We start from the raw sequence: 10,532 nt of genomic DNA, 5'->3' as shown, positions 1-10,532 counted from the left end.
GTGCTGTCGCCCAGCAGGAACTGCTTGAATGGAATAATATTAGTGCCGACAACCTTTGCATGATCAAATTCCTTCAGCTGTTTGTAGATACGACACAAAATGAATTGGTGTATCTAAGACTGCCATCGAAAATAGATCATTTTATCGACACTTGCCGTCATCATTTCTATCTCAGCCTCATCTTTTCTATTGTTGGTTCTGCCGTCATTAAGCAAATTTACAACTGTGGATCCTCCTCCTCTCGTGACTTGTTTGAGTGGCCACCACCATTCACAATGACTGCATGTGACAGGATTACGTCTGATTCATTGGTTAGCTCTGTCAATCACTTGCAGCTTTCACTATTTGATGAATCAGTGGTCCTGGTTGGTCACTTCACCTCATTTTGAGGCATACCTGGTGCTTTGATTGGCAGGTGCTCCTCTGTTCTCTGCTGAACAAAGAGGTATCCTCTGGCTTGATGATCAAGGTAACTTGGAGCATATGCTAGACAGTGATAGTGCACCTTGTGCCGGGGTGCAATTCTGCTGCTGTTGGTAAAGACCCGAATCACCTCGCACAGCCCAGTGCGAAGTTTCCAGATCTATCAAAATCTGTCCCGTTTAACACAGCAAAAGTGTCTTACACAGAGAGATTATTCGTAATGTAATAGTGGAACTTTATTTCTGGAAATAATGTGTGCAGTAGACACTGTTACCAAAATGGTAATCAATCAATGTGTCTGGATTCGGTCAATTGCTGGGAATGAGTTGAAGTATGTTTCTCGAGCTGAGTCATTCCCTCCCCAACCAGTGCAGACCCAGTCCAGCGTCTATGTCCTTTTGGATCCGATCATTTCGATCAGTAACGTTACTGCTGAGTCCCTCTTGGTTCGTTTGAAGTGGCCCATCATGTATACAAACTCCAGTTTGTCACATTCTCAGAGTTTCCTCCATTCGGTCTCCTTGCAGCAACACTGATCCAACAGCTGAGGCAAGGGAGTCACCAGGAAGTTTCCGTGTCAAAGTTTGATTTGACAACATGAGGCTAAGGGAGGGGAGTCAGCTGGAGGCTACCGTTTCAATGTTTAATCTGACACCATGAGGCTGAAGGAGAGGAGTCAGCGGGCTGTGATGAGGAGTTCGAGCTTGAAGATAAATATTGATAGGCAGGAGAATGGGAGAGAACCTGGAAGACGGAATTTATTTTGGAAAAGGAGTCCCTTGCGACCGCAAAAAATAAAGGGGCAGGTTTCTATTTACATGAGAAGCAGATTCAAATCAGTCAATGATTATGATTAGATTAGATTACAGTGTGGAAACAGGCCCTTCTGGCCAACAAGTCCACACCGACCCGCCGAAGCACAACCCACCCATATCTTTACATTTACCCCTATACCTAACACTACAGGCATTTTAGCATGGCCAATTCACCTGACCTGCACATCTTTGGACTGTGGGAGGAAACCCACGCAGACACGGGGAGAACGTGCAAACTCCACACAGTCAGTCGCCTGAGGCGGGAATTGAACCCGGGTCTCTGACGCTGTCAGGTAACAGTGCTAACTGCTGTGCCACCGTGCCGCCCATTATGGATCAGAGTGTCTTTCTTCACATACAAATAAGTAAGCAAATGAAATTCTGGCATTCATTGCAGAAGGAATGAATGATGTAAGTAAATAAATGTGGTTAAAATGACATATGTTACAACACATGGAAAGTTGTATCCAGTTTTGGTTTCCTTACATGAGGACGGATGTTGTGGCACTGACGGCAGATCAGAGGAAGGTCACCGGGTTTATTTATGGCGTCAAAGGAAGAGCAGTTGAATAGCATGGGGTTACTCTGGTGGAATTCATAAGAATGGGACAGGGGAGGGGTTTATCTGATTAACTTATATACAATGGAAAAGGAGAATGATAAGGTGAACTTTGGAAAGATGATTTGGACCATCTCGAACATGCTGTCATAGATATCGAGTGACAGAAGGAATATTCAAAACTGATTTGCGGAGAAACTATTTTTTTCAGAGGTGAGTGAATCTATGGAACGCACTTCCCAAAGTGTCGTGGAGTCGAAATCACACCACAGATTAAAGAAAGAAATAAGTATGCTTCTGATGAAAAGCAGCATAAATGGCTTTCGGGACAAATTAGCCATGATCATATATTAAATGGTGCAGTGGACAGCAAGGGTTGAATTGCTTCCTGCCACTCATAATTCTTACCTTTCTATATTGTCCCATCCGCTTTTCTTTTGGTTTCTAGTCATCGTTAATGGTAAGGGTAGTGGGAGCCAGGGGTTTTGGTGAATGGAGGTCTGCTCGGCGTATTGCAAATAAGACAGGTATGTGGAGATAAGATCACAATCAAATCCTGTTGTCTGCCAGAGCAGGTCTGGAAACCAGATGGGCTGTTCCCAGTCACAAATCGTGTTGTTTCATTGCCAGGTGTAATCGAAGTCAAATGTTACGGTCAGATATCCAGTCCTTAATTAACGTGTGCATTTCATAGTAAAATGGAAATTGACCAGTTAGATCGAAATTGAAGTGTGTTGACCATGCTTTTACAAATTAAACATTAATTTCTGAAACTGCAGTTTGGAAACTGGGTAATGGGTTTGAAAATGTTTTTAAAATATTACATTGTTAATTCCATTGGAATGTGGTAACATTTTAGGCAAAACATTCTGACTGCATTATGGAAGAATTTTAACGTTGAAAACGTACAGAAGGACAATATGTAGTGGACATAAGTCAATTGTCATGAAATCGTGTGTCAAAGTGGCAAATTTGTAAAATGAGGGAAAGCGTTGTGATATCCTGTGAAGAAGTACACCTCCTTTCAGTGTATGAAACAGAAAAAGTAATGTCTGTGCGTAAGCAGTTGGCAAATGCCCAAATTGACACAAGGTACCAAAATAAATTCAGTTGGCAGGCCCAAGCAGCATTTTTACCCAGACGTCAGTTTGGATTCTTCTTCAGGACTTGGGTGGTGGGGTGGCAGGGGGAGCTGCAGATAAAGCGCGAGTCAGGGGCAGGTTGGTGAAATGGGGATAGTTGAAGAAAGTTCCAGTGTGTGACTGAGTTGGTCAAGGGGAGGAATGAATTCAGACAGTGGCAGGGATGAGTAGTAGAAGGCGACGGTCTGGGAAGATAGTCGCAGGATTTGAAGGGTTTCTTTGATGTTGGAGAACTCATTGTAGAGTTGCCTGTAGAAACATTCACTTTGTTAAAATTTGGATTCCCCAATGTAGATAAGAAGACATCGTGACCATCTAATGCAGTAACGTAGTTTTGTGCAGAGTAGAGAGAGTGTTGCTGAAAAAGTGCAGCAGCACAGGCTGGTCCGAAGAGCTGGGAAAATGACGTTTTGGGCATAAGCCCTTCATCAGGAATAATTCCTGATGAAGGGTACATGGCCAAATTGGCAATTATAGTGTTCTGCGGATACTGCCTGACGTATTGTGCTTTCCAGCACCACACTCTCGACTCTGATCTCCATCATCTGCAGTCCTCAATATATTCCGAGGTTTGAAGAAAGAATAGTGAACCTCTGTCTCACGAGGAAGGACTGTTTGGTGCCTTTGATGGGTGGAAGGGGGTGCTGTACTGGCAGGTGTTGCATTGTCTTCGCCTGCTGGACTAGGTACATGGCTGTTCCGGGCGTTTAGTGGGAAGAGTGGCGGAAACCAAGAGTTGTCTGAAGGAACGGTCCTTGCAGAAGGTGGAAAGTGGTTGGAATGGCAAGATGTTTTTGTGGTAGTTCTAGTTGGAGGTGGCGGAAGTGTTTAAGGATGATGCATTAGATGCGGACACAGATTGTGAAGCAAGTGAGGGCAAGGGGGACTCTGTTTTATTGAATTTTTGACGAGGTTGTATAGAAAGGAGGAATGGGGAATGAATGAAAGGGGTGAAACACATGGTGTTCTAAATAGGTGGACTTCTGGGATGCTTGGGAGTGGTGTGTCTCCTCGTCCGAGCAGATCACTGCAAACCTACAGAACAGACACCCGACGTACTTTTTCTACAAACCCACAGTCTTTCCCACATCTCTACCTGGAATGTGTCTTTGAGGCCACAGTCAGATCATCCATGATCTTCCCGCATGGCAGAGTGGGTTCAGGATAGCCAAGAACTTTCTCCTGATATTAGTATCTACTTTTCTGTTTTCCATAGGTACTGAAAAATAACGAATGCATTCTCATGGCCACAAAGACGCTGCCTTGCTGAATTATGAGCACAACTTGGAAAGCACTTCTGGAAGCTTCATAGTTTTACAGAAAGATCAGAGACTCAGTAAAAAGTGAAAGCCTCATTAAAACGGCGTTAGGAATCAGATGGTGCCGAATGAATATCTTTAAAATGCAGATTCCTTTAAGTTATTCTTGTGAAGTAAATTCGGTTAGCAAGACCAGCATTTAATGCCCGTGTCTAATTTCCATTCAGAATATGGTGGTGAACCCCAGTTTTCCTCGTGGTGCAGGGACAGGAACAAATATATTTCAAAGAGAGGCACAAGATTCTGAACAAACGACAGTGACAGGGCAATGGTGTAGATTCAGGTTAGGATGCGACCCTGGGATTGTATTCTTCACTGTGTGACGAGCACAGCGATGCAAATAGTGAGACGACATCTTATGTTTCCAAAGCCTAATGTCATAGAGGCACATAGCATGCAAATAATCCCTTCAGCCCAACAATTCTATTCCAGGCAGAAATCAACAAACCTCATTTATCCCCTTTACTTTGGATCTATAGCCGGATATGTCCTGACATTTTAAGTGTTTAGTCAGCTGCTTCTTAAGTGTTCTATTATCTTGTAATATTTGTGATCTGAGCTGTCAGTTGGTATTGAGTTTCAACCTATGTACGAAAAGGTTTCTGAAAATGTATCGCACAACTGCAGAGGCAGTGATAAGCTCATCAGTCCATTAAATATATCTGCATTGTTCTATGATTATAAGAAAATTGTGTTTTCTTTTGAATTCATTTGGGATTTTAACGGAACAAGACCAGCATTGAGAAGTCCCCGTCCAGCTGGTCTTGATAATCCACAGTGCTGTTGGGACAAAGACCCAGCAGTACATCTTTGGTGTCAGTGATGCAGGGAGGCATAATCACTGGTGATGCACGTTAAATAAGCCACTGCTTTCTCTTCGACAGCAGTTGTTACATCCGCTCTCATCCAGGGACCAGGAGGTCTGCCATCACACTCCCTGCCATCTAGATAATGGATAGAAATTGGAGAGCTTTAAGAGATGAGTGACTCACCACAGAATTATCAGCATCGGAAATGCTGAGTTCACTTGGCTCGTCCAGTTAAATGTAGGGTGAATAGTTATATTAAGGATATTTGTCGTTGGATAATGATTATACCACTTAGTCAAGGAAAGCTTGTGGATTCTCTCCTGTTTGATATACTCACTGCCTGACCAAACTACAGAAATATTTTTGTTTTGTGCTCATCAGCTAAACCTAAATGGTTATTTTGGAATAGGGACAAAGCCATCTGCAGTACTTGAGCATTGTGAAATGGTGCTAAAGAATGGATTTGGATTCAATTGGGACACTGGTGTTTTCCTTCATTCTCAATGCGGTCTGTCTTAAATACCAACATTCTATTTGGATGCACTTGGTCAAGTCACAGGAACATAGAACTGCATCAAGGGATCAATTAATAAATTAATTAGGCCTTGGAGGCTGGGTGGAGTGGAGTTGAGTGGGGTGAGTGAAGGCTGTGATGACTACCTGACAGGAAAACACTGGAGAACTTGCTCTTTGTCCAAGCAAATACCTGGGAAATAGTTTATTACGCTTCAGAGAAGTAACACGGTCACAGCTGAAAGTCTATTATAACGAAGGAAAGACCGCTTCCATGTTATTGCTGAAGTTATAATAATGGTTGCAAACAGCTGGAATAATGTTGATATTATTGTTGGACAATACTTGCACTGAGCATGTGAATTATCCTGGGTGATCTCACAGGTGGATAGGCTGCCCGAGATTGAGTAAGTTTTGATAGTCCATGAGAGGTCGCTAATTTGCAATATAGCCACTTAGTACACTCAAAGGCACAAAAAAGCAAGCACCATTGGCTATTGCTTCAACATATATCAGAGTATGTAACAGAACACTGTTTGTACAATGTAAATGTGGCCTATCGAGTCTGCACCACCAAATACATATCCAGCATTTTTTAAAAGTTTGTCAGGTTCATCGCCCTCCCAGAAAACGCATTCCAGAAGCATACCACTCTCTTCGTGCCAAACCGATTCCACAAATGCTCTCGCAGCCTCTTGCCTTTCTCTTGAAATCTGTGTTCATTTGTTTTTGACCCTTTGACGAAGGGGAGCAGCTATTGTGTGTTCATCATCTCCATACACTTATGATTTTGTACTCCTGGAGCCTGAACAAATTTAACCCCCCGCCCCCTTCATGGTTTGAGTACTCCCTTGTCTTTTTCGTTCTGACGTGAAACATCTCACATTTATCAGTGTTAAATGTCGTCAGTGATGTAGTTACGTCCTATCATTTGGGAGACACAAATAGCATTTTCAACACGGAAATTCAAAGCTGAACACGGAAGCTGAAGCGATGTTTTACACTCTACGTATCTGCATGTTTTACTCACAAAGCTTGTAAATGATTTACGATGGTCTGGGGATTGGCATCTTTCACTGGAACAATTGTATTTCATGTGGCACTGGAGTATCCTTTGTAACATTCACTGCAAAATTCAGACCTGAAGAATTTTTTTCCTCTGCAGGATGGACACAGACTCATTCATGGTTTGTCAGAGCATGTGTGATGTGGATAGAGATTCAATTAAATTCCACATTAAGGACCCATATCAGGAGAGTAGGTTATATTCTAATCTCTACCTTGAACTGCAAGCAAATTGTTAGAACAAATGCCCATTGTTTCTCGTCCTGAAATAAGGAAAGCTAAAAAATGTCTAAATGCCACACAGGGAGAAAAGAAATCATATCCTCTGCACTTGATAGAGATACATAAATGCAGGGAATGTGCAAACAGAACAAGAATCAATTCGTGAAAAAATGTGCAAAAAATCATTTCCTACTTTTCAACAGAAATCCGAACATGATTTTCCTGAACAGTGATGTTTTAACGCCCAACTTCACTTCTCCAAAAACAAGCTTAATACTGTGACTAAGAATTCATCTACCACTCGTCTTCGTACTTCGTTCTGTTTCCTTTCATTCCTTCTACCCTTGCACTATCCCTTCTGCTGCGATACACTCTTCAACAAACGATCTCTCTTCACACTGTTCTGCTGCCACTGCCACTGCTACTGTAATTTCCACCAGTTCCCCAGTTACTCCCAATTACCCTGGCCATCCATTTCCTTTCTGTTTTCCAAATTGCATGACACAATCTGCTGACTTATCTGTTGTTATTGGTGATCAGTGCATGATGTGGTTGAGATGGTCAATGTCCAGTAGGAAACAGACAATAGTGTGTATCTGTCACTCTCCGATGCACCTTGAACAGTTTGGTTTTGTTTCTCATGGAGCAGAGTGGAGCTTTCTATCTCTCTGTTACAACGCCTAACCAATGAGCCTCATCACAAATAGGACAAATATCTCCTCAGAATCAGAAGTCCATGAACCAGTTTTCCATTAACATTTTGAGCAGAGCGAGCTCAGCGTTCAAGCAAGTTATCTACTGCCCTTTTGCTTTTTATTACTGTAACTGATGTTCCAAGGTCAGTTCAGATGAGATCAGAGTCATTTCCTTTGCAATCAAGTAGTATTTGACTCATCTTGTATCAATGACCCTGAGAAAACTGTGTTCAATGGGAATCGGAGCAAATTCTGACCTGGTAATTTTCTCAGTAAACAATCGGAACTCCAACCCCTGTAAGTTGTCTTCCAAGTAACATTCGATTCTGACTTGGGACTAATATGTTGTTCTTTCAAAATCGTTTGTTAGCTTGGAATCCCATTATATCTGTGTGTGCGTTCGCACCGCTTAAACACAGATGGTTGAAGAAGGCAGCTCGCTTTCAGATTCCCCAGAGCTGTTGGGAGTGACAAATAAACTCTGAGAATGCCTTCCAGAATCCATCGATAACATTATCCTTTTTAAAAATATCAACATATAATTATGTTTTCACAGTTTTGTCTGAAGTCTCGGAAATTTAAGATCTTGTTGGTTGAGTGTTACCCCAGTTACTTTAGGGCATTACAATACGATTACAATCCCGATTATTTTCAATGAGTTATTTTCTGTAGACTGATCATGTGATGTCAATGCCATGATCTCAACATTTTCTCTCTCCATCAGTGTCGCATTACATTGCCTCAAAGCTGCACCACTCCACAATTCTGTTTCCTTCTCTTGCTCTTTCGCTGTGCTAATAATAAACTTTTCATTTTCCTTCCAGGCATCAAGGCCCACAAGATGCAACAACTCAGAGATGCCCATGTTCCTCTGGAACATTGCTCCCTTCCCCACCCATGCCATCTGACGTTATCCCCTCTACCAATCCTCTCATGTTTGCTCGATATGTCCTGACCTATCACTCTCTGATGCTGAAAATTCTAGACCTGGCGAAGTATCCGCTTTGTCCCTGTGCAACCCAAAAATACTGAATTTCGGACTTGACATGGAATTGAAATCTTCTTCTGCGTGTTCGCCTCAGTGCCCATTCCTTTGGACAAGAATACTCTCCCCTTCCCACTGACCAGTTCGAAAGCTTTCCTTCCACCTGAAGTCCTTCCTTTGCCACTTTACCTGCTCTCGATCATTTCATTGAGGACAATGGTTGCCTCCGTTTTTCTGCATCACCCGCAATCAAACGAACCGACATCCACCCGAAAAGGTTACTCTCTCCGTGCTGAGTTTCAAGCTTGACTTTGAAATGAAGCATGTGCCGATAAGGATGGTACTGTTGCAATCGGGTGTACGAGACCCTACATTTCAGAGACTGAGCGCCAACTCTCAGATACATCCACCTATCTTCCACTGGAGCATGACCCAGCCATGGAACATGAGGGCATTGTCTCAACTACGATAACTGACTACATTTCATCTGGTCATCGCCCCTCTCAGCCGTCAGCCCTCAAGCAGATGATCCTCTGAAAGTGCAGCTCGCTTCCATATCCTCCAAAAAAAAGCCGGACAGACCCTTGCTTCAGCTGCTCCTGCGTTATACAACTCAACACTTCTTGCCTTGACTCAGTCTTTTCTCCACTGTCCAGTCCCTGTCCACGTACATCCGTAATTTCGCTGACAGTTTACACCAGTTTCAGAATTACCATTTTGCAAGCTCCATCCCCTTCTCTTTCCCGTGAACGTGCACTCGCTTTCCACATCTATCCCCAACAGGATGATCTCAGGGCTCCCTGCTTCGTCCTGGAGCAACGGGCTGGATCGCACATAACCACCACCACCCTCCTCAGCCTGGTTGAGCCCGTCCTCAGGCTCAATAACTTCTGTTTTAAACTCCTCCGTTCTTGTCAGGTGAGGGGAGGACATGGTGCACATGTGGGCCACAGTTATCCACTGACCCTACTCCGTTTCTTACGATTGATTTAATTTCATTTCTTACTGACATGGCAACCCCATAACTTTTGCCCACTTGACTTTTTTTTTCGATAAAACGTATATCCTTGGATATTCAGCTGCCAATCCTGATCCCCTTGCAGCTACGTCTCCATGATACCCTCCAGGTTACACCTGACAATTTCGAAACTGCCCTACAACAACATTTACATTATTCCTTATATGGCATGCATTCGGATAAAACACCTTCAGTCCGGTATTTACTATCCCTCTTCTCATTGCCTTACGTTTGTCCAGCGTGCTTGAAATTTGACTGTTAGCTCCGTTCCATATGCGTATGTCCTGAAGATTTTAATAGCCACCCCTGAGTTCTACTCTATTGCCTCCTCTTTAATTCATGTTTTCTAATGTACCCTGTAACTGATACCAGCTCCACCACATTTAGTAAAATGCCTTGCCTCCAATCCTAGTTGTGTCATTCCCTAATACTCTCATCCAAGCACGATCCAGGTGAAGACCATTCGATCGGAATTGCTCCCTTCTTCCCCAGTACTGGTGACAATTTCCAATGAATTCAAACCCATTTATTCCATACCATTCTTTCAACCACGCATCTACCTCCAAAACGTTTGTTTACACTGTGCAAATTAACGGATGCTGCCTGAACTGCTGTGCTCTTCCAGCACCACTAATCCATAATGTGCCAATTAATCCCTGGCTAAATTAGCAAAACAGAGATCATTACCTTTTTGGTTCTGCTTTCTAATTTAGAACTTGACTGTTCATATCACTTAGCAAAAACTCTGTCCAAGATTTCTCGATGTCGTTGTTGCGTACATTGACCACGAGCAATAGATATTTGTCCTCGCACTCCACATTCATCTGCAGCCCAGATGAGATATCCCAAACCCGAGCACCAGGCCAGCAGCACATCCTCCAGGACTGTCGTTCCTGATCACAGAGAATAGCGTCTATGCCTCTAACCATAATCTTTCCAATGACAACAGTATTTATCTTCTTTTCCC

The 10,532-nt window shown here is 43.0% G+C and overlaps 1 long non-coding RNA gene across 1 annotated transcript; it reads left to right on the top strand.

Moving 5' to 3' along the window:
* The first annotated feature begins 1,924 nt into the window (after window positions 1-1,924).
* Window positions 1,925-4,936, top strand: LOC148134753 (uncharacterized). Its single transcript, XR_015755652.1, has 2 exons — window positions 1,925-2,010; window positions 4,156-4,936. It is a non-coding gene; the product is annotated as an uncharacterized LOC148134753 (long non-coding RNA).
* The last annotated feature ends 5,596 nt before the right edge of the window (window positions 4,937-10,532 follow it).

Source organism: Chiloscyllium plagiosum, unplaced genomic scaffold (assembly GCF_037043375.1).
Source record: "Chiloscyllium plagiosum isolate Xiang-an unplaced genomic scaffold, Cpla_swu_hap1 HiC_scaffold_52, whole genome shotgun sequence".
NCBI classification, from domain to species: domain Eukaryota; kingdom Metazoa; phylum Chordata; class Chondrichthyes; order Orectolobiformes; family Hemiscylliidae; genus Chiloscyllium; species Chiloscyllium plagiosum.
This window is presented reverse-complemented; position numbering and strand designations above follow the sequence as displayed.